This window comes from Bufo gargarizans, chromosome 4 (assembly GCF_014858855.1).
Source record: "Bufo gargarizans isolate SCDJY-AF-19 chromosome 4, ASM1485885v1, whole genome shotgun sequence".
Lineage (NCBI taxonomy): Eukaryota > Metazoa > Chordata > Amphibia > Anura > Bufonidae > Bufo > Bufo gargarizans.
The window spans coordinates 222,234,713-222,254,005 of record NC_058083.1 but is presented as its reverse complement, the minus strand read 5'-3'; the positions used below and the strand labels follow the sequence as shown (position 1 = coordinate 222,254,005).

Sequence of the window (19,293 nt, the reverse complement as noted above, 5' to 3'; positions counted from 1 at the left end):
AGAGTACGTATCTCATATTCCCGAAGGCAGGTCACTGGGCAGAGGGCAGGGGAGTCCGGAAAACATGGATAAGAAACGGACCTGATACTAGTCTTGGTGCGTCGTGTGATGTTGAACACAACCCCATTGGGAGTGAAGGATCTAGCGTCGTAATCCAAAGCGCGGACGTCGGATACCCTCTTGCAGGAGATCAAACAAAACAAGGAAACCAGCTTAGCCGAAAGCTGGCAAAGGGTAAGGTCCGTATTAGAAGGCCAGGAGGAAAAAAGGGACAGCACAGAGGAGACATCCCACGTAGAGGAAAAACGAGGTCTGGGCGGACGGGAAAGACGGGAACCTCTAAGAAGACGGCAAACAAGGGGATGCTGACCCGCCGGGCACCCCCCAAACCCGTGGTGAAAAGCAGAAATAGCAGAGCGGTACAAGTTGATGGTACGGTAAGCTTTACCGTCCTCAAAAAGCGAAGTAAGAAATTGAAGCACGTCTGTTACAGGGGCTGAAACGGGATCCAGGTGCCTAGCCAGGCACCAATCAGTCCAAGATCTCCAGGCTGACCGATAAGACCGTCTGGTCCCTGGAGCCCATGCCTCGTCCAATAGGCGTCTAGAGTCCGAAATTCCAGCGATGTTCCAGGGTTCCCTGAAATTCTGCACGCCAGAAGTTGGAGGGAGCCTTCGAGGATAAGAGGATGTCCGAGCCCCGAAGGATCTAACAAGAGGTCCGGGAAGAGCGGAAGAAGTAGAGGACACTGAATTAAGCACTCCAGAAGTTGGGGAAACCACGACTGGGTGGTCCAAAACGGGACTATAAGAACAAGATCCGCTCCCTAAAGGCGGGTTAGAGTTAAGACCCGTGGGATCAGAGCGAACGGAGGGAAGGCGTAGGAAATGTGACCTGTCCAATCTTGAAGGAAAGCATCTACCGCCTCTGCGTCTGGATCCGGACGCCAGCTGTAAAATCGTGGAAGTTGGGAGTTCAGGCGAGACGCAAAAAGGTCTAGATAGAAAGGACCCCAACGGGATGAAATGGATGAGAAGACTGTGGTGTCTAATCTCCAATCGCTGGAGTCCGACAGAAAACGAGAGCTCCAGTCCGCATGGGTATTGTGTAGGCCCGGTATATATTCTGCCGACACCGTGATCTCCCTGGCAAGGCAGAAAGTCCAGAAATCCCGCGCCAGGTGGGATAGGGTTGTAGAATGTGTGCCTCCCATGGCATTGACATACCTGACTGCAGAGATGTTGTCCATCCGTAATCTGATGCAAGCCTTGGTCAGGTTGCTCGCGAAACTGCGAACTGCAAAAGAACCCGCCAGCAGTTCTAAGGCGTTGATGTGAAGGGTCGACTCCTCTACCGACCAACGACCTCCAGTAGACACACCGTTGCTGTAAGCTCCCCAGCCTAGAAGGCTGGCATCTGACTCTATCGTGATATCCGGACGGGGACGAAAAATCGCCTTCCCATTCCACACTTTCAGGTTGTGGATCCACCAAGACAACTCGTCTCTGGTGTCCTCGTCCAAGGTGATCAAATCCGCGTAGGATGCTCCCGATTGAAGGTGGGCAATCTTGAGCCTCTGCAAGGCCCGATAATGTAGAGGAGCTGGGAACACTGCTTGGATGGACGAAGAGAGAAGGCCTATTATATGGGCCAGGTGGCGTAGGGAGACTTGTGGAAGAGAGAGGGCATGAAGGAGCTCCTTGCGGATGGCTCGCACTTTGGAAGGAGGGAGACTGAGGGTCTCCGTGGATGAATTGATGGTGAAGCCTAGAAACTCTATGGACTGGGCCGGAGTCAAAGTCGATTTCTCTAGGTTGAGAAGAAAACCCAGTCGAGATAATAGGTCCATGGAACATTGCAGATGTGTAAGCAGGACGGAAGGGCACTGGGCCATGATGAGGATATCGTCTAGATAAATAATCAGACGAATCCCTTGACTGCGGAGACAGGAGATGACCGGCCGTAGAAGTTTGGTGAAGCACCAGGGGGCCGAAGAAAGTCCGAAAGGTAGACATGTGAATCTCCATATCTCCGAGCCCCAGAGAAAACGAAGAAGATCCCTGGACGACTCGGCTACCGGCACTGTCAGGTAGGCATCTTTCAGGTCTAGTTTGACCATCCAGTCGCCATGGAGTAGAAAATCCCTGAGAAGGTGAATGCCCTCCATCTTGAAGTGCCGATACCGCACGAAAGCGTTTAGGGCCCGAAGGTTGATTACGGGGCGCATTTGACCTCCTTTTTTGGCCACCAGGAACATACTGCTTAGGATTCCCTCTGTGGATACGGGAGCTCGCTCTATGGCACCCTTCTGACATAGCGCCGTCAGTTCCTGATGTAACAGCCTGCGCGTTGAGGACGGGAGGACTACAGGATGTGGGGGGGAATTTGGATCTGCGAGCAAATCAGTTCTATGTGGAATCCCCGTACAGTAGAAAGAACCCATGGGTCGGCTGTGATGGTTGACCAGACATGGGAAAAAATACGGAGTCTGCCCCCTACCCAAGGGGTCAAAGAAGATGTTGGAAGTCGACTTACCGAAAGGGCGTCGGTTAGATGAACCCCTGGCTCCGCGGGAACGCCAAGTTGATCATCGGGTGGGGAAGAAGGCGGGTGGCTGTCGGAACTCTTGAGTGTAGTGACGATAGGGGAAGGAGCCTCGACCCGAACCACGGGTCTGGAAGGAAGAACGGCCGGACAGGCGGCCCCTGGAGCTGCCGGCCCTGTGAGAGACCCTACCCTGGAATACTCGTTTCATCGAGGTCTGGGCCTTGTCAAGGGCAGTGAAGGCTCCTACGAACCGGGACAGGTCCTTTATAAAGGAGTCCCCAAACAGTAATCCCTGGGCCTCTTTACCAGCCTCTGTGAGGGCTAAATTGGAGAGTTTGGGTTCTATTTTGAAAAGAATCGCCTTTCTTCTCTCTATGGATAGTGACGTATTAACGTTGCCTGTTATGCACACAGCCCGCTGAACCCATCCCCGGAGTTCCTCCGGATCCACCAGTGAATTCTGGGATTTGGCTGACTCAGCCATTTCAAAATTTTTTGTTAGTGGGCCCAATAGGTCTAACAGTTTGTCCTGACAGGACTTTAAGGCCGACTCTAAACCCTTCTTTGGGTTCCAGCCCGATTTAGCGAGGAATTGACACATTTTCGGGTCAACGATAGGTGTCTCACATACTTTATTTGGAATTATGGGTCTGGGGCACTCCGCTTTCATTTTATTGCGCGCCTCCTTAGAAAGAGGCTGGCGCACTCGGGCTTCTAGGTACTTTGCCACATGTGAGGACGGGAGCCACTCTGCGGACCTTGGGTGATGCAATGTATCGGGATCAAATAGGGGTTCACCCTCGGGATCTAAAATGGCTGAGGATTCTATAGGAACCTCCGTGGAAGCAGACCGTGGCGTGATAGATCTGGAGGATGGACCTGGAAGGTCCGAATCCAAAAGATCGTCCTCCTCCAAGTCCTCAAATTCAATAGAGTTATACTGAGCCTCCTCATCTGAGTCGGGTTCAGAGCCCGAAACATAATCTTGTAGCGCTCTAGCGCTTTTCCACTGCCTCGCCTTTTCTGCCTGGCGGGCATAGGCTCTTTTGCGTGAACGGGGCACGCCATCTTGGGTGGCTTCAGTTCCACCAGTCTTAATGGTTCTGGAGGCAGGTAGTAAGGTCTCGGATGGATGGGACCTAGAAGTTTTGGAGGAGGAGGGGCCGGCCATAAGGGCTTCAGAAATTGAAGTGGATATGGCCGTGGACATAGACCCCATGGCAGCCTGGATAGCTGCAGTCACTGAACGCTGAATAGCTGAAGTTTGTGCCTCTACAGACATGGCAGCTTGTTCTTGTGTATTAGAGGGCACCTCTACAATTTCAGGGTTAGATTCACACCCACCCATATTCACTTTGGACATTGTATCAAAGACCGTGTATTATTAATAGAGCCTAATGTGGCTTATCAACAACGGGCTAATATTAATAGGGCCTAATGTGGCTTATCAAGAATAGGCTAATATTAATAGGCTAATATTAATAGGGCCTAATGTGGGTTATAAGCAGTATAAGAATATAGCCCAATGTGCGACAAAAAACCCTAAATTCTAGATATCTATGAGGTAGCAGATAATACTGATGCTCCGGCAGCTCTTCTGAGGAGAATCGGCGCAAATCTCGCGAAATACCGCGAGATCACGCTCGATTTAGAGAGCAGAGAGCGGGAAGCGCGCAAAAAGACGTCGGAGACTTGGTGAGGTAAAATGGCGGCCGAAATCTCGCGAGATCTCGGCCGCCCAGAAGGAAGCAGAAGCGGAGCGGTGCAGAGGTGGCGGTGGGTGACGGGAGAGTTATGGAGCGGCAAAATGGCCGCACAGGGAGTGGGGACGAACCCAGCAGCGCTACAGGTGGGAAACTGAAGCCTAAAAGGGAAAACTTGTGCCTATGGGAAAAAAGCAATAAGGGCAGAAAGGAAAGGGTGGGGAGGAATGACACACCTCACCAGAATGAAGACTACAAGGAGGCATAAAATATATATAACATATAATATATGACATATACCTAATACCATAATACAATAAAACTAATAATACTAATAATACTAATAACGCTCAGCCCACAGACAATAAGACCACTGTACTTATCTGTGAGGAGAGCAGCAAAGAAAGAGGAGGAGTCGACAGTGGCTAGGACTGTTATACTGGCACAGTGGGGAGGAGTCAGTTGCCATGGTTTCCACTTTGATTGATTTGTTCGTTTTTTGCTGCTATACGATTTTAGTAAAGAAAGAGATAGCAATAGGAGCCTCCGTGTCATGTAATAAAATTAGATCTCCCCTCAGTCGTCTTTTTTCTAAAGTGAATAACCCTAATTTTGATCATCTTTCAGGGTACTGTATTTGCCCCATTCCAGTTATTACTTTAGTTGCCCTCCTCTGGACCCTCTCCAGCTCTGCTATGTCTGCCTTGTTCACAGGAACCCAAAACTGTACACAGTACTCCATGTGTGGTCTGACTAATTATTTGTAAAGTGATAGGACTATGTTCTCATCACGGGCATCTATGCCCCTTTTGATGCAACCCATTATCTTTTTGGCCTTGGCAGCAGCTGCCTGACACTGGTTTTTGCAGCTTAGTTTGCTATTTATTAAAATTCCTAGATCCTTTTCCATGTCAGTGCTACCGAGTGTTTTACCATTTAATAAGTACGGGTGACTTGCATTATTCCTTCCCATTCCCAGCCTTACATTTGTCAGTATTAAACCTCATCTGCCACTTATCTGCCCAAGCCTCCAATCTATCCAGATGGCTCTGTAGTAGTATACTGTCCTCTTCAGTGTTAATTACTTTACACAGTTTAGTGTCAGCTGCGAAAATTGACACTTTACTATGCAAGCCTTCTACAAGATCATTAATAAATATATTGAAGAGAATAGGGCCCAATACTGACCCCTGAGGTACCCCATAGTGACAGTGACCCAATCTGAGTGTGTACTGTTAATAACCACCCTCTGTTTTCTATCACTGAGCCAGTTACTTACCCACTTACAGACGTTTTCTCCCAGTCCGAGCATTCTCATTTTATATACTAACCTTTTATGTGGTACAGTGTCAAATGCTTTAGAAAAGTCCAGATATACAACATCCATTGATTCGCTTCTGTCAAATCTAGAACGTACCTCCTCATAGGAACTGATTAAATTAGTCTGACATGACCGATCCCTCATGAAGCCATGCTGATATGGCGTTATTTGCTTATTTCCGTTGAGATGCTCTAAGATAGCATCTCTCAGAAAACCTTCAAACAGTTTACCCACAACAGATGTTAAACTTACCGGCCTATAGTTTCCGGGCTCGGTTTTTGGATATTTAAAAGATGTTTTAAATATTTTGTTTCCATTTATTATAATTTGCATGTCATTAAAAAGGTTGTGTCACAAAATATATTCTAGATTTTTCAAACCAGCACCTGGTTCTGAATACTTTAGTATCTGCATATAATTAAAAATGTTGTATATCCAGTGAGTTATTCAATAAATTGCATCTGTATAGCTCCACCTGCTGTTTATTTTATTTTTTCATTATTTGCCTTCCATCTCACTGAGCTGGTCGAACATGCTCAGTTTAAATCTTGAACTGCCACCAGCCATATGTTGCTTCTCGCTTTGTTAGATAGAGATTGTCATGTACTATATGATATGTGAGTTCCTTTTTTACACCAAGCGTGGCATAACTCCATTAACATATCTATTGATCCTGTGATTTCCATAATTCTATGACTTTTCCTTCTTGATGTTTTAATTTCAATGTTGAGGAATGTATACATACTAAAGGTCAGATTTTCAACTTAGATAAAAAGAAATTAATATTTAATTCATCTTAAGGAAAAACAAACTGTAGATTGTATCCCAGTGTGACAAATAAATGTCATTGCTAAAATAATTAGTTTTTTGCTTTGCATTATATTAACATGCTTAAACCCTATGAATTTTTTTTCCCTCAAACCTATAAATCTCCTCGCAAATGGATCCTTCCTTACCTTAACTAGCCACTGTCATTCAACAAACATACCTTGCATACATCAATAGTACAAATGAATATAAGAAACTTTGTAATATGCAATATTAGAGAAAAATGAGTATTTATCCAATTATCAGTGACTTCTCCTCCCACCTGCCTCCTATAATGGTTTCTTACCCTCAATTCACAGCTTAGGGAGCAATTTGAACAATCAGTTATCTGAGGGACTGATTTATATGCTGTCCATAGAAGTCTATAGAAAGAAGAAATAGAGGAGGAGAAGTAAGCTGCTGGAGAGAGACAGAGGGATAGAAACACTCTGTTACTGGCTGTAGCAAGTTTTCTAATTCAACCCAGTGCTGGAATTTCCCTATTGTTTTTGTTTGTTTTTTTATGTCAAAGAGAGGTATGGGAATATAATGTCCACTTCTCTATGCATGCTGCTTATAGCAGCTAGTCTATCCTCCCTAAGTCAAGGAAAACTGACAATTGGAGATGAAGTCTGCAATGGGTAAAACATGAAAAGTACATACTACAAGTCATAAAATGGCCAAATATAGTGCTTTTGTCAGGTACACACGCAACTTATTCTGAAAGTCAACTAAAATGTCAGATATGCGTTAAAAGGGATTGTGGTTGATTGATGATCAGAATGACATAACAAATTTTAAAAAGAAATAGCTCAGTGATTTTCCACTACTTCCATTTCTATGCTTCCTGGTCTCTGCTTCCCGGTCCCTTTCAACATACTGGACAATTTGTAGACTTATGGTATGCATTTAATGCCAAGTGATACCACTTTTCATTGTCCAGGTATGAAATTGTGTTTGTGTGTGTACACTAACATTTGAGATATGAAAATTAGAGATGGCCTTGCGGTTCGCGGTGAACTTTGCTCGTTCGCAGTTCACCGAATGGTTGAACATAAAGAGATGTCCGCTGGCGCCATATTCTTTTACATTGTGAAGAACTTTGACCCATAACACATCCATCAGGTGGTACAGGACAGCCAATTGAGACGTTTCAGCACATGGACATACCCCCTACCTTATAAATAAACCCGATCTGGCCGCCATTTTATATTCAGTATTTTGCCAGTGTAGGGAGAGGTTGCTGTGTGGACCAGGGACAGTCTGTTGGTGACACCAAACGCTAGCTAATAGGGCCACAAAAGTCCTTTTAAGGACTGGTATAGGTGTGCTATCGATAGGTGTGACTTATTGAGGGGTGTAATATACTTATAATATACTTTCTAACATAGAAAGTACATTATAGTGCAATTGTGTTGTGCTAGCAGTTGTGTGCACAGAGTGCCAAACGCTATTGGAACAAAAAAATTCTACTGGTGTGATATACCAGTTGCCCCCCAAAAAAACTGTATGTCACTGTCCATGTTGTGGGATAATGTTTACATTTCTACTAAGTATTTGGTGGCTGTAAATATGAGCTGAAGGTTTTTCAGGTTCGTCTACCATTAAAGTGAATAGGGCACGCCGCAAACTTGCGGTTCACGAACATTTGATTTCGTTCGCGTTTGCGAACCATCCCAGCCGATGTTCGTCCATCACTAACAAAAATTATATGGTGATCATTCTCTGTACAATCAGTGGTATATCTTCCTTGGCGCAAGGCGAGAGCTTTACCTCAGTCAGCACACTTCCCTGGAGGCAGGGAGAAGCATTGTGGCCAATATATAGTTGATCCCATCCTTTTAACATCCCTTTCCAGGAGGCGGAGCTAGCTGCAGAGCTAACCAGTAGCAGCTAGTGAGAGCTCTGCAGAAAGTGTTGGTTTTAAACCATTTTACATCTTTTTCCGGCTCAGGATATCGCCTGGAACAAAGTGTTATAAATATCTCGTGGATCCGAGACGGCGAGGAGTTGCGGCCTAGTCAGACCTGGTGAGCACCGGACTCTATTTGAACGCCCTTCCGGGCCAAAATCGCTGTGCCCCGCAGCTTTCGTGCCACCCTCCGCCGGATTCAACACAACCCCTCGGCCCACAGGAATCCTGCTTACCACAGGGAATCCTTACAGGCAGAGCAAACAGTGGATCGTGAGCGTCGCTAGAAGCGGACCTAATTCAGCCTGAGACCGGCGAAAGTAGTTCCGGCCGCACATCGTGTCCGGTCAGTGATCGTGACACAGCTGACAGACTCCTCTAGCTCTCCCCTGATCGGTCGGCCATAGGAGCGGTAAGTGCCTCGTGCGCTCCCTGTCTTAGCGACAGTTAAATATAAGATTGCTGTGGTACACTTACCTGCTCCATTTCCACAATTAACGCTGAGCTGACAGGGCCTGGCAGCCGCTTCACAGGAAATATCACTCCACCGATCCTGAACCTCAGCTGCCTGCACTATTCTTATCCAGGCTCTACAAGGGTTCTTAGCTAGATCATCACTTACGGCCACTGTCTCTAGCAGCGCTGCAAGGAACTCTGTACTATCGACATAAGTATTACTGTAGTACTGCAGCCAATTGAAGTCAGACTACCTAAAGGGGAGGAGAAGAAAGAAAAGAGAAAAGCTATTTTCAGAAGCTCCTCTTACTTAAAGTCACTCTCTCCTGTGGAACCTGCACTGGTGCTAAATGATTATGTGAAACACTAGCATTTCCCTCACAGCTCCCTATTATTAGCAAACCGGACCTGAAGATGGTCAAGATCGGAGGCCAAAAACCCACTGACCAAGCTGGTTCCAACAGATCGCTGAGCCAATCTGGCGAAATGGAGAAATTTATTAAGAAGGCGGCGGCTGTAGCAGTGAGCAAAGAATCCAAAACGACTCCTGGAACACCTCGCTCCGGCTACAAGCAAGCAGCAACTACAGGCGCCGATAAAATAGAAGATGACTCCGGTGACACAGACCGCCTACCCATCTCCAGAGCTTTCCTTAAAGAAGCCCTAGCCGACGCGTTAGGACCCCTCAGCCTGGACCTCTCTTCCATTAAAGAGGACATGCGCCATATAGGCCGCAGAGTGGAAGTGTTGGAAGACACCCAGGCCACAGTTTTGCAACACCAGAGTGAAATGGCTTCTAGTTTGTCCCTTGCCCAGAACCACATCAACATCCTGTACACTGCAATTGAAGATCAGGAGAACAGGGGCAGGAGAAACAATCTCCGCTTTAGAGGCATTCCGGAATCTATTTCTGCATTGGAAGTTCCTGAAACGGTTGTCCAGATCTGTCTTAAACTCCTGGGCCCTGACTCTGCGCACGAGGTCCTAATTGAAAGAGCTCATAGAGCGCTGCGCCCCAAGCCACAAGCCGGTGAGCCCCCAAGAGATGTGATCTGCAGATTTTTGAATTTTCCGGTGAAAGAAGCAATCCTGGCTGGGTCTAGGAACTCTGACTCTGTGGACTGGGAGGGCAATCCCATTTCTATTTATCAAGACCTGGCTCAAACCACCCTGAAGAAACGAAAGATGTTGAAACCACTTACTGACCTGCTGCGTCATCGTAGGATCCTATATAGATGGACATTTCCATTTGGGCTTTCCTTTCTCCATGATGGTCGTCGTGTCCACATCGCCTCCTACAGTGACCTGAGTAGAGCCTACGATCTTCTCCAGATATTGGCGTTGCCTATAGAAAACTGGGACTTGGCCCAAAACTTGTCAACTTTACCAAACCTTCCTACGGTGACTCCGTGGGAGCCTCTCCGCACCCCTAAATCCCAAAGATCTAGAAGGGGAAATGTCGCTTCTACTCCTAAACGCCTGTCTTTAGCAGATAATTGATACCCTTCTGATCCCTCTTCTTCTTCCTCTATTTTTCTTTACCCCTTCTTTCCCTCTAAATGGGATCATTTAGGTCTCAGCCCTTGATTTTTGGTATTTTTGATACTTTAATATTGCTCTCCAAAGTATTTGGCTCTAACCCCTGAGTGGTGACCTAGGAGTTTGTTATTTTACTGCCCTTGTTGATACCTTATCCCCACTCAGGGTGCAAGGATGATACAGTAGGGACTTCTGTCCCATCTGTTTGAAAGCTATTATAGCTTTATTTCTGATTAATAGTTTGTGCTTTACAGGATAACATATGTACCGTGTCCCTTCCCTCCCTTCCACTTCCTCTTTCTTATCTATTCCCTTCCCCCCCGCATATGCCCACGAAGTTGAAAGCCTTATATTACTGCTGTCTTCTGGCTTGACACAATTCTTAAGACACTCCGAGTTAACCCTCCGGTTTTACTAATTCCTTAGAGGGAATTGCTACCCTATGATGTTCTTCCATATTTCCCTCCCCCCCCACATCACATCACCCATACAGGGAACTATAGTTGTCATGTTCCCTTTTTCTAACTATCTAACTAATCAATTAAGATTACTTTTTCTGGTTTTGTTCTTTATGTTTGATCTATGTTGTTTTGACAGGTGCTCAAGGTTTTCCTTGATTGCTCCCTTCACGAGCGATCTCGACATGGTGTTGGTTGAGAAGACATGGTCCTGGAACGACTTGAGATGGTGGTCTCGAATATGCTTCTCTTGTGGTGGCACCCTCCTTCCCCTCCTATGGTCGGCTGGTACCCCCCTAGCTGGGATGCCATTTGGGTCTTGCTCCACTCTTTTCTCCATACTCAAAAATGTCTGACCTTAAATTGGTATCCTATAATGTTAAGGGCTTAAGATCCCCCGCTAAGAGAAGCCAAATCTTCTCCATGTTGCATAAAGAGAAATGCTCCGTGGTCTTCCTTCAGGAAACTCACTTTAAGCACGATAAATACCCTGATCTCTCTTTTTCCAAATTTCCCTGCTGGTACCATTGTGGAGCTGGGGGTGCCGCCTCAAGAGGAGTCAGTATAGGTTTCCGTAGAGGGCTCCCTTTCCAGTATATGTCCCATATGCAGGACCCAGATGGTCGATATCTTATCCTCAAGGGCAAAATAGGGCAAGCCTTATACACATTTGTTAATATATATGCCCCCAATTCAGACCAGATCAGTTGGCTCTCTAGTATCTTGTCCCTTGCAGATTCACAAAGAGAGGGATTCATGATCATTGCAGGAGATTTTAACCTGGCCTTTAACCCCCTTATTGACACTTCGTCAAAGAAGTCATCAACTTCTACGAAAGCCCTCAGACTACTGCATACTAAATTATTCAACATGGGTATGGTTGATGTATGGCGATGTCATAACCCTGACTCAGTGGATTTTTCCTTTTACTCCTCAGCCAACTCCTCGTACAGCAGGATTGATTATATTTTAGCCCCAAAAGAGAAACTTCAGCTCTGCTCTTCGGCCCGAATTGGGGATATTACACTGTCCGATCACTCCCCTATCTATTGTTTTATACATCCTGAAGTTAAAAGCAGTAGGTACACAAGCTGGAGATTTAATGAGTCGCTATTGGGAAACTCCAAACATAAGTCTCAAATATCATCCTTTCTTGAGGAATATTTCAGACTTAACAACACCCCTGATATATCCCCCCAGATCCTCTGGGATGCCCACAAGCCCTATATTAGAGGCAGGCTGATCAGCCTCTGTTCTTTTTTAAAGAGAGAGTCTGAGAAGCAGCTTAATGCATTACTGGCCAAAATCCATATAATGGAAAAAGCGCATAAGCGGTCCTTGCTCGACCACCAGCTAACGGAACTCTCTTCTCTTAGGACGCAATTAAAGAATCTGCTAAACGAGCGCTCAGCCAAGTTTTACTTGTCGGCCCAGCAAAAAACTTTCGCTCATGGAAATAAAGCATCGAAATTCATGATGCGTAGAATAAAACAGAGAAGAGATTCCCGTTATGTGCAAAGCATTAAATCTCCTCAAGGTACTCAGCTTTTTAAAGCTGAAGATATTGCGGATCAGTTTAAACTGTTCTACGAGTCATTATATAACCTCCCTCCTTCTGCTCTTCCGAACTCCTCTCTAGATAGAGAAGCCAATCTCCCGTCACTAACCACTACACAGCAAGAATCCCTCTCCAAACCATTTACCCCTCTTGAACTAACGTCGGCCATCAAGTCTACCCCTAAAGGGAAGAGCCCCGGTCCCGACGGTCTCCCTATATCATACTATTCGGCCTTTGGGGAATTATTACTCCCTTTTATGCTTCCCATCTGCAATCGTACACTAATGGGTCATCCTCTTTCTTCAGACATGACGAAAGCCACAATCACAATAATCCCAAAAGAGGGCAAAGACCTCACATCATGCTCCAACTACCGTCCCATATCCTTACTCAATGTAGACCTCAAACTCATTGCAAAAATGCTTGCCACAAGACTGCAAAATTTACTCCCCCAACTGATCCACCCGGATCAAGTAGGATTTGTCAGAGGCCGTGAAGGGAAGGACAATACTACTAAAATCCTCAATGCTCTGTTCTATGCCTCCCATAAAGCCATTCCTCTGGTCATGATTGGCACGGATGCCGAGAAGGCATTTGATAGAATAGACTGGACATACATCAGGATGACCCTCTCAAAATTCCATCTGCCTATACAATACATAAATGCTGTATTTTCTATGTATGTGCATTCTTCGGCATCCGTGTCGGTCAATGGGCTTCTGTCTTCCCAGTTCCCAATAAGAAATGGCACGAGGCAAGGCTGCCCACTTTCCCCCCTTATATTCGTCCTAGTAATGGAATCCCTCCTACAAGCTCTCCGGCAAGACAAGGAAATCAAGGGTTTGTCGGTCGGGCGCCATGAGTTTAAATTAGCAGCCTTTGCAGACGACCTACTGATCCTAACCACCAACCCCCATACTTCCATGCCTAGAATTCTGTCAAAACTCTCCTTATTCGGCTCACTATCCAACTTCAAGGTTAACCCTTTGAAGTCTCAAATTCTCCATATGGGTTTATCTCCCCTAACTCTTGCATCCCTCCGGATAAACTCCCCATTTAATTGGCAAACCCAGCTATTAACATACCTGGGAGTCAGGATCTCCCCTCACCTGTCGGAACTATTCAGCTTGAATTTTAAACCTCTTCTAGCATCTATACAAACCCAAATAGACTCACTAGATTTTCCATACCTTTCTTGGTTTGGAAGGAAAAACATTTTAATGTCTTTAATCATCCCCAGACTCACCTACTTAATGCAGGTACTCCCTATAGAAATCCCCAAATCTTTCTTTGCTTCTCTAAATAAGCTTATAAGAAAATTTATTTGGAGTGGTAAACACCCACGCATTTCATTCCTTACATTAACTAAGCCCAAAGCCAGGGGCGGTATTGGACTTCCCGACCCAGAGACATACATGAAAGCTATACAGCTTTCTCGGGTTGTCGACTGGATTAGACATCCCCCTCATAAATCCTGGCTCATAATAGAAAATGCCTTTCTATCCTCCCCCATTAGGGCTCTCGTACTAGCCGACAAACTACCCCCCTCTCTTGGCTCTATTTCGAATCCTCTTATCCGAAATACATTAAAAGTGTGGAGAGGTTTCTCACTTTCGTCTAAGGTTTTAAATTTGCCCTCTCCCCTCCTCCAGATAAGAGATCTTGTTAATTTAGCTCCTAAGGACTTGAGAGATAGCAGCCCTCTGGCTTTACGTTCCCTCGATGTTCCTGTATCTCGGCTCCTGGACCCAAACGGGTGTGTACTCTCAGACTTAGAAATTAGTAAAGTCTTAGGCACACAGATCCACAACCCTGTCCTTATGAGCTTCATTAAAACCGAATCTCTCCTCCTCACAAAAAACACCTCCTCTTCCGACTCTATCTGTTGGTTCGAAGGATTGATCAGTAATAAGAAATACCCTCCTAAAATCGTTTCCACAATTTATAAGAACCTGATGTCCCCCTCCTCTGCTCTCAAACCTGCGATAATTGGTTTGTGGGAAAAAGACCTTCAGAGAACCCTGACACCTCCTGAAATAGCCAAAGCTCTAAATGCCCCACATAAGATCTCCAGGTGTGTGCGTATCCAGGAAAACAGTTATAAGGTCCTTATGAGGTGGTACAGGACTCCAGATAAGACTTGCCTATACAACCCTACTGCCTCAGATAGGTGCTGGCGATGCTGCAAAACCAAAGGTTCGTTTCTGCACATCCGGTGGTCTTGCGAGCTGATCAACCCATGGTGGCTTACCTTGATTGGATTGTGCAACCAGATCTGTCAGACTTCCTTCCCCTGCTCACCGGATATGGCCCTATTATCTCTAGGACTAGGGGGGGTCAACTCATGTAAGTTCACTCTCTTTTCGCTTTTGATAGCTGCGGCCCGATTAATTTTACCAACTTACTGGCTGTCCTCTGATGTTCCTAGTGTGGAACAATGGTCTAATAGAGTTGACCAGATCTATAGAATGGAGGAGATCTCCCATTGGGAATCCCGCACCAGACACACCTTTCTCCAGATCTGGTCCCCTTGGAAAGCCTATAGAAACTTCCCTTAACTCTCCTCCCCTGCCCCCTAGTTCCTGGACCAATGTCTCAGTACAATGTCTCAGCACAATGTCTCAGTACCGTATCTCCATACTAATGGCTCTCATACCTACACCATGTCAATATTACTGTCAATATTATTGTCAATATTACTGTCAATATTGTTACCTCACTATCCTGTCAAAAAGTTTGGTTAACTTAATGTTATTGTTCACCTTTATTTGACATCTGCTCTTATGCGGCCTCCTAGGCCTTTCTCCGTGTGTGCAAATGCACAATGTACTTTTTGCCTTTTAAACGTCAATACCACATGTGTACAACTTTCTATATTGTATACTAGTCAATGCTCTCTGTTATTACTATAACTATGAAAATATAAAAACAATAAAAATTGTCAATTAAAAAAAAAACATCCCTTTCCAGTTAACATTTCATATCATACAACAAATATTTTGAGCTTTAAAAAAAACCTCCAGGTTCCTGATATTTTATACAGCAGAGGCTCAAGGCTACCATCTATGATCGGCAGTAATGCTGATTTCAGACATCATCAAATGTGACCATGGCATCTGAGAGTGCCAAAGCCAGAAGCCAAGCTATTCCTGGAATGGGCCAGCATCCTGTATGAGTAATAAGTCTGAGCCTGTACAAGGCTTCCAAGCCAATTACTAGTATATTCCAATGTAGGCCTATAGGTGGCAGCACTGCATTGGAAAAAACTGACACCAGTTTTCTGTAATGTATAGATATCCATTACCGAATACAAGTAGCAATCTAATGATTGCTTGTTATAGGCATCCTAGGGTGAGTTAAAAAAAAGTGATTTTTTTTTATGTTAAAGCTTTTAAAAGCTTTCTCTAGAATATAAAAAAAATATAATAAAAAAAAAAAAACATCATGGGTAATGTTGAGGAAATTGAAGCATCCAAAGTGGACTTTCAGGAAAAACTAGATTCACCACGAAGCCAAGTTTCCTCATTGTTCATGGTAATGAATAAATTTTCGCTGAAATGATAGTGAAAAAAACATAATCACCTCATCCATTTAAGTGCAAAGAGGCCGCCATGGCCTTTATGATTGAAGATCAGCAAAATCCTTTGCGCAGTGACGTATCATATTTTGCGTGGTATGTTCAATCAAGATGGCCATAGCAGCCTCTTTGTGCTCAAATGGTATTTATTTTTTTATTTCTATGGATTAACCCCGGTAAGCCCTCAATATTTTTCTCAAATGCCGAGATCAGTGATGAATGTGGCACCTGATAGGAGGCTGTGCAATCTCCGATCCACGTAATTGTGCCCACTACTTACAAAGTAATTAGTCACAAAGTAAAAATTTTTGTGACATGCGATGAAGCAGCCAAATAGAATTTTTCAAAACATCTCTAATCATGGGCATTGCCATGTCCGAAAGCTTCTATAATAAAAAAAACATTATTCCCATATGGTAAATGGCCGATTCACAATTTTTTCACCATATCAACTCCAAAAAAATTAAAAAAATTAACAAGTGATCAAAAAGTCATACACTCTCTAAAATGGTATCAATAAAAACTACAGATTGTCCAGCAAACAAATGTGCCCCCAGCTCCATAAACATAACTATAAAAAAAAAAGTTATGGGGATCAGATTATTGTGATGAAAAGAAACTTTTTTTTTCAGTTTTTAATTTTTTCAGTATTAAAACACAGGAAAAACTATATAAATGTAATATTGTTTTAATCATACTGGCCCAGAGAATGAAGGTAACAGGTCAGTTTTACCAAATAGGTAATGCTTTAGAAACAAAATAAAACTGTGGCAGAATTGTGTTTTTTTTTTTTTTTTTTTTTTTTCAATTCCACCCCATTTAGAATTGTTTTCCCTACATTTTATGCAATAGTAAATGGTGCTATTAAAGGGGTTGTCTCATTTTTTAGCAAATAGCATTTATTATGTAGAGGAAGTTAATATAAGCCCCTTAATAATGTATTGTTATTCTCCACATTGCTTCCTTTGCTGGCTGGATTAATTTTTCTATCTCATTAAAAACTGTTTGTTTCGATGGTTACGACCACCCTGCAATCCATCAGTGGTGGTCGTGCTTGCGTACTATAGGAAAGCACACCAGCCTCTCTGGTGGCCAGGACTGTAGCACCACACATAAGCTAGCGCTTTGTACCATTGTGTGCAAGCATGACCACCACCAATAGATTGCAGGGTGGTTGTAACCATGGAAACAAGCAGTGTTTAATATGATGGAAAAATGAATCCAGCCAGCAAAGTAGGCAATATGGTCAATCACAATACATTAGTAAGTGTCTTGAACAGAAAAATAAAAAAGTTATGGCTCCAGCAAGGCAGATAATAAAAAGTGAAAATGCAAAAATAGAAAATTGCAGGGTCATGGCGCTCAGGTGCCACAGCCTCTTAGAATAGACTCCCACTGATCTAATATTGATGGCTTATTCTGACAAGTTTATCAATATTATACTCCCAAATTTTAAATAAAGTAGTACAACAAAAAGTGATTAAAATGAATAACATGTTGGAGAAAATACAGACTCAATGTCATGAATTACATTTTAATTTGTGAGGAATAATTATACCTGGACAATTTGTTTCAGTACTTTTATGCTAGATAAAACAATTCCATGGGCAGAAATGTACAATGAATATAATCTGATTAATTCCTTATCTGATCATTGGCAAGGCAATTTTTCTTCCGCATCTATTACGCAGTAATTCTGATTAAATTATATGAATTTTCTAAGAAAATAATTACCTTTTGCAAAATCACAGATAAATTATAGTGATGAATAATTACCCTGGATAATTGCAATGTTGGTGACATCTGTCAGGCATAACAGACGTTAAGTATTTTATGGCAATTGTAACGTTTTGGAACTCTTGAATCTGATAAAATATATAAATACAGCAGTGAGCAAATAATTAATTTTGTGATAAGAAAAAGTATGATTACTTTGTCAGTCTATGTTACTTGTCATCGGCTTCTCGTTTTCAATAATGGGGATTACTGATCATTGAAATGTCTAATCCTTGTATAACGCTCATTCACACAGGTGGAGAACCTGAATTGTGGAACTCATAATCACTGGGCAAAGAGTGAAATAACAAATTTCTTTCATTTAAATTGACCTTTAAAGGACACATTTATAAGTAGAAACCAAGTTCATAAGTATTGAAGACAAAGCGAAATCAATAAATATTAAGGCCTATATTTAATAAGACTGGCATTTCTTACAGCAATCTCACTAATTGTGCTGCTTGTTTGGAACATGGCAGACTTATTTAGAGGTGGATGTCTAAACTGAATCGGACACTGAAATCTATACCAGCTCAGAACTTTCATTTATGAAAGTTTTCTGACATAAATTATAGTTAATATGTCAGGCCTCCATGGTCAGCCCCCTCTTGCCCTCATCTTGTCCTTACAATGTTACAATGTCCAGTGACATTATAAAGGGGAAAAATCTTCATAAAGTTTTTTAACACAAAAATGGGTTAACAGCCAATGATCCATCAGGCCATAAGTATTAATTCCTGCAGTGCAGGGCACCAGCCTACCATGTGCCATTTATTATGCTAGTGCTTTTTATGTGGCAGAGGGGTTTCTTGACCTCTCTAGGCATCAGTGCTACTACCCCTTCTTACTCTATAATGTAGCCCTTTACCATAGCTATGCCCCTCTGTACACAAGTTACAGTACTTAATAATATGTTAAAGTTATTTCTAGAACCTCAATACACCTATCCAGGGTCAGAATGCCATAAGCTTTAGGAGTGCAGTGCATACAAGTAATGTCACCATGATGATGACACCTAAAGTGTCTTCATTATAGTAAACTTCACAGTGTGCATGTGGCACTGACAATACTTTTAAGACAGTAAGAGTAATTAAAATACTCTCATAACACTGCTAGTAGCTATACCCTGTCTTTAAAGGGAGTTAGCACCCTCATAATAACGTCACATCCAATACCTTCATTGATGTAATAGTCACCATGCCAGCTTCAGTGTTAATATAAGAGGAAGTGACAGTTTCCCTTTATTTTAGTAATTTATTTTAGTAATACCTAAGATGTTTTCATAAAACAGCCATCCACTGCAAGTTATACCAGTGCTTTATACCATTGCTGGCCATAGTACCATATTACAGTAGTAGCTGCACTGTATCCATGACAGTGACAACCACAGTGCCCCAGGAACAGACCCAGTGCTCTTAAAACAGTGTCAGCTCTGGTACCTAACCCCATTATAGCCTAATAAGAGGATATTGCACAGTCGCTAAGCGAATCCTTGTCTACCGCTAAGCAATCTGTAATTTCTTTTAACATAGGCTCTTTAAGTATCAAAAGTATTTTTCATTATTATGCCAATGCTGGTAAAGGGGGTGATGATCATAGACTCCTGAGGCATAGGGCAGGAATCACAGGGCACATAACT

At 43.5% G+C, this 19,293-nt stretch overlaps 1 protein-coding gene across 1 annotated transcript in view; it reads left to right on the top strand.

The window, feature by feature from the left end:
• CSMD1 (CUB and Sushi multiple domains 1) overlaps positions 1-19,293 on the top strand; it is a 2,061,198-nt gene that overhangs the window by 1,433,907 nt on the left and 607,998 nt on the right. The window lies entirely within an intron of this gene.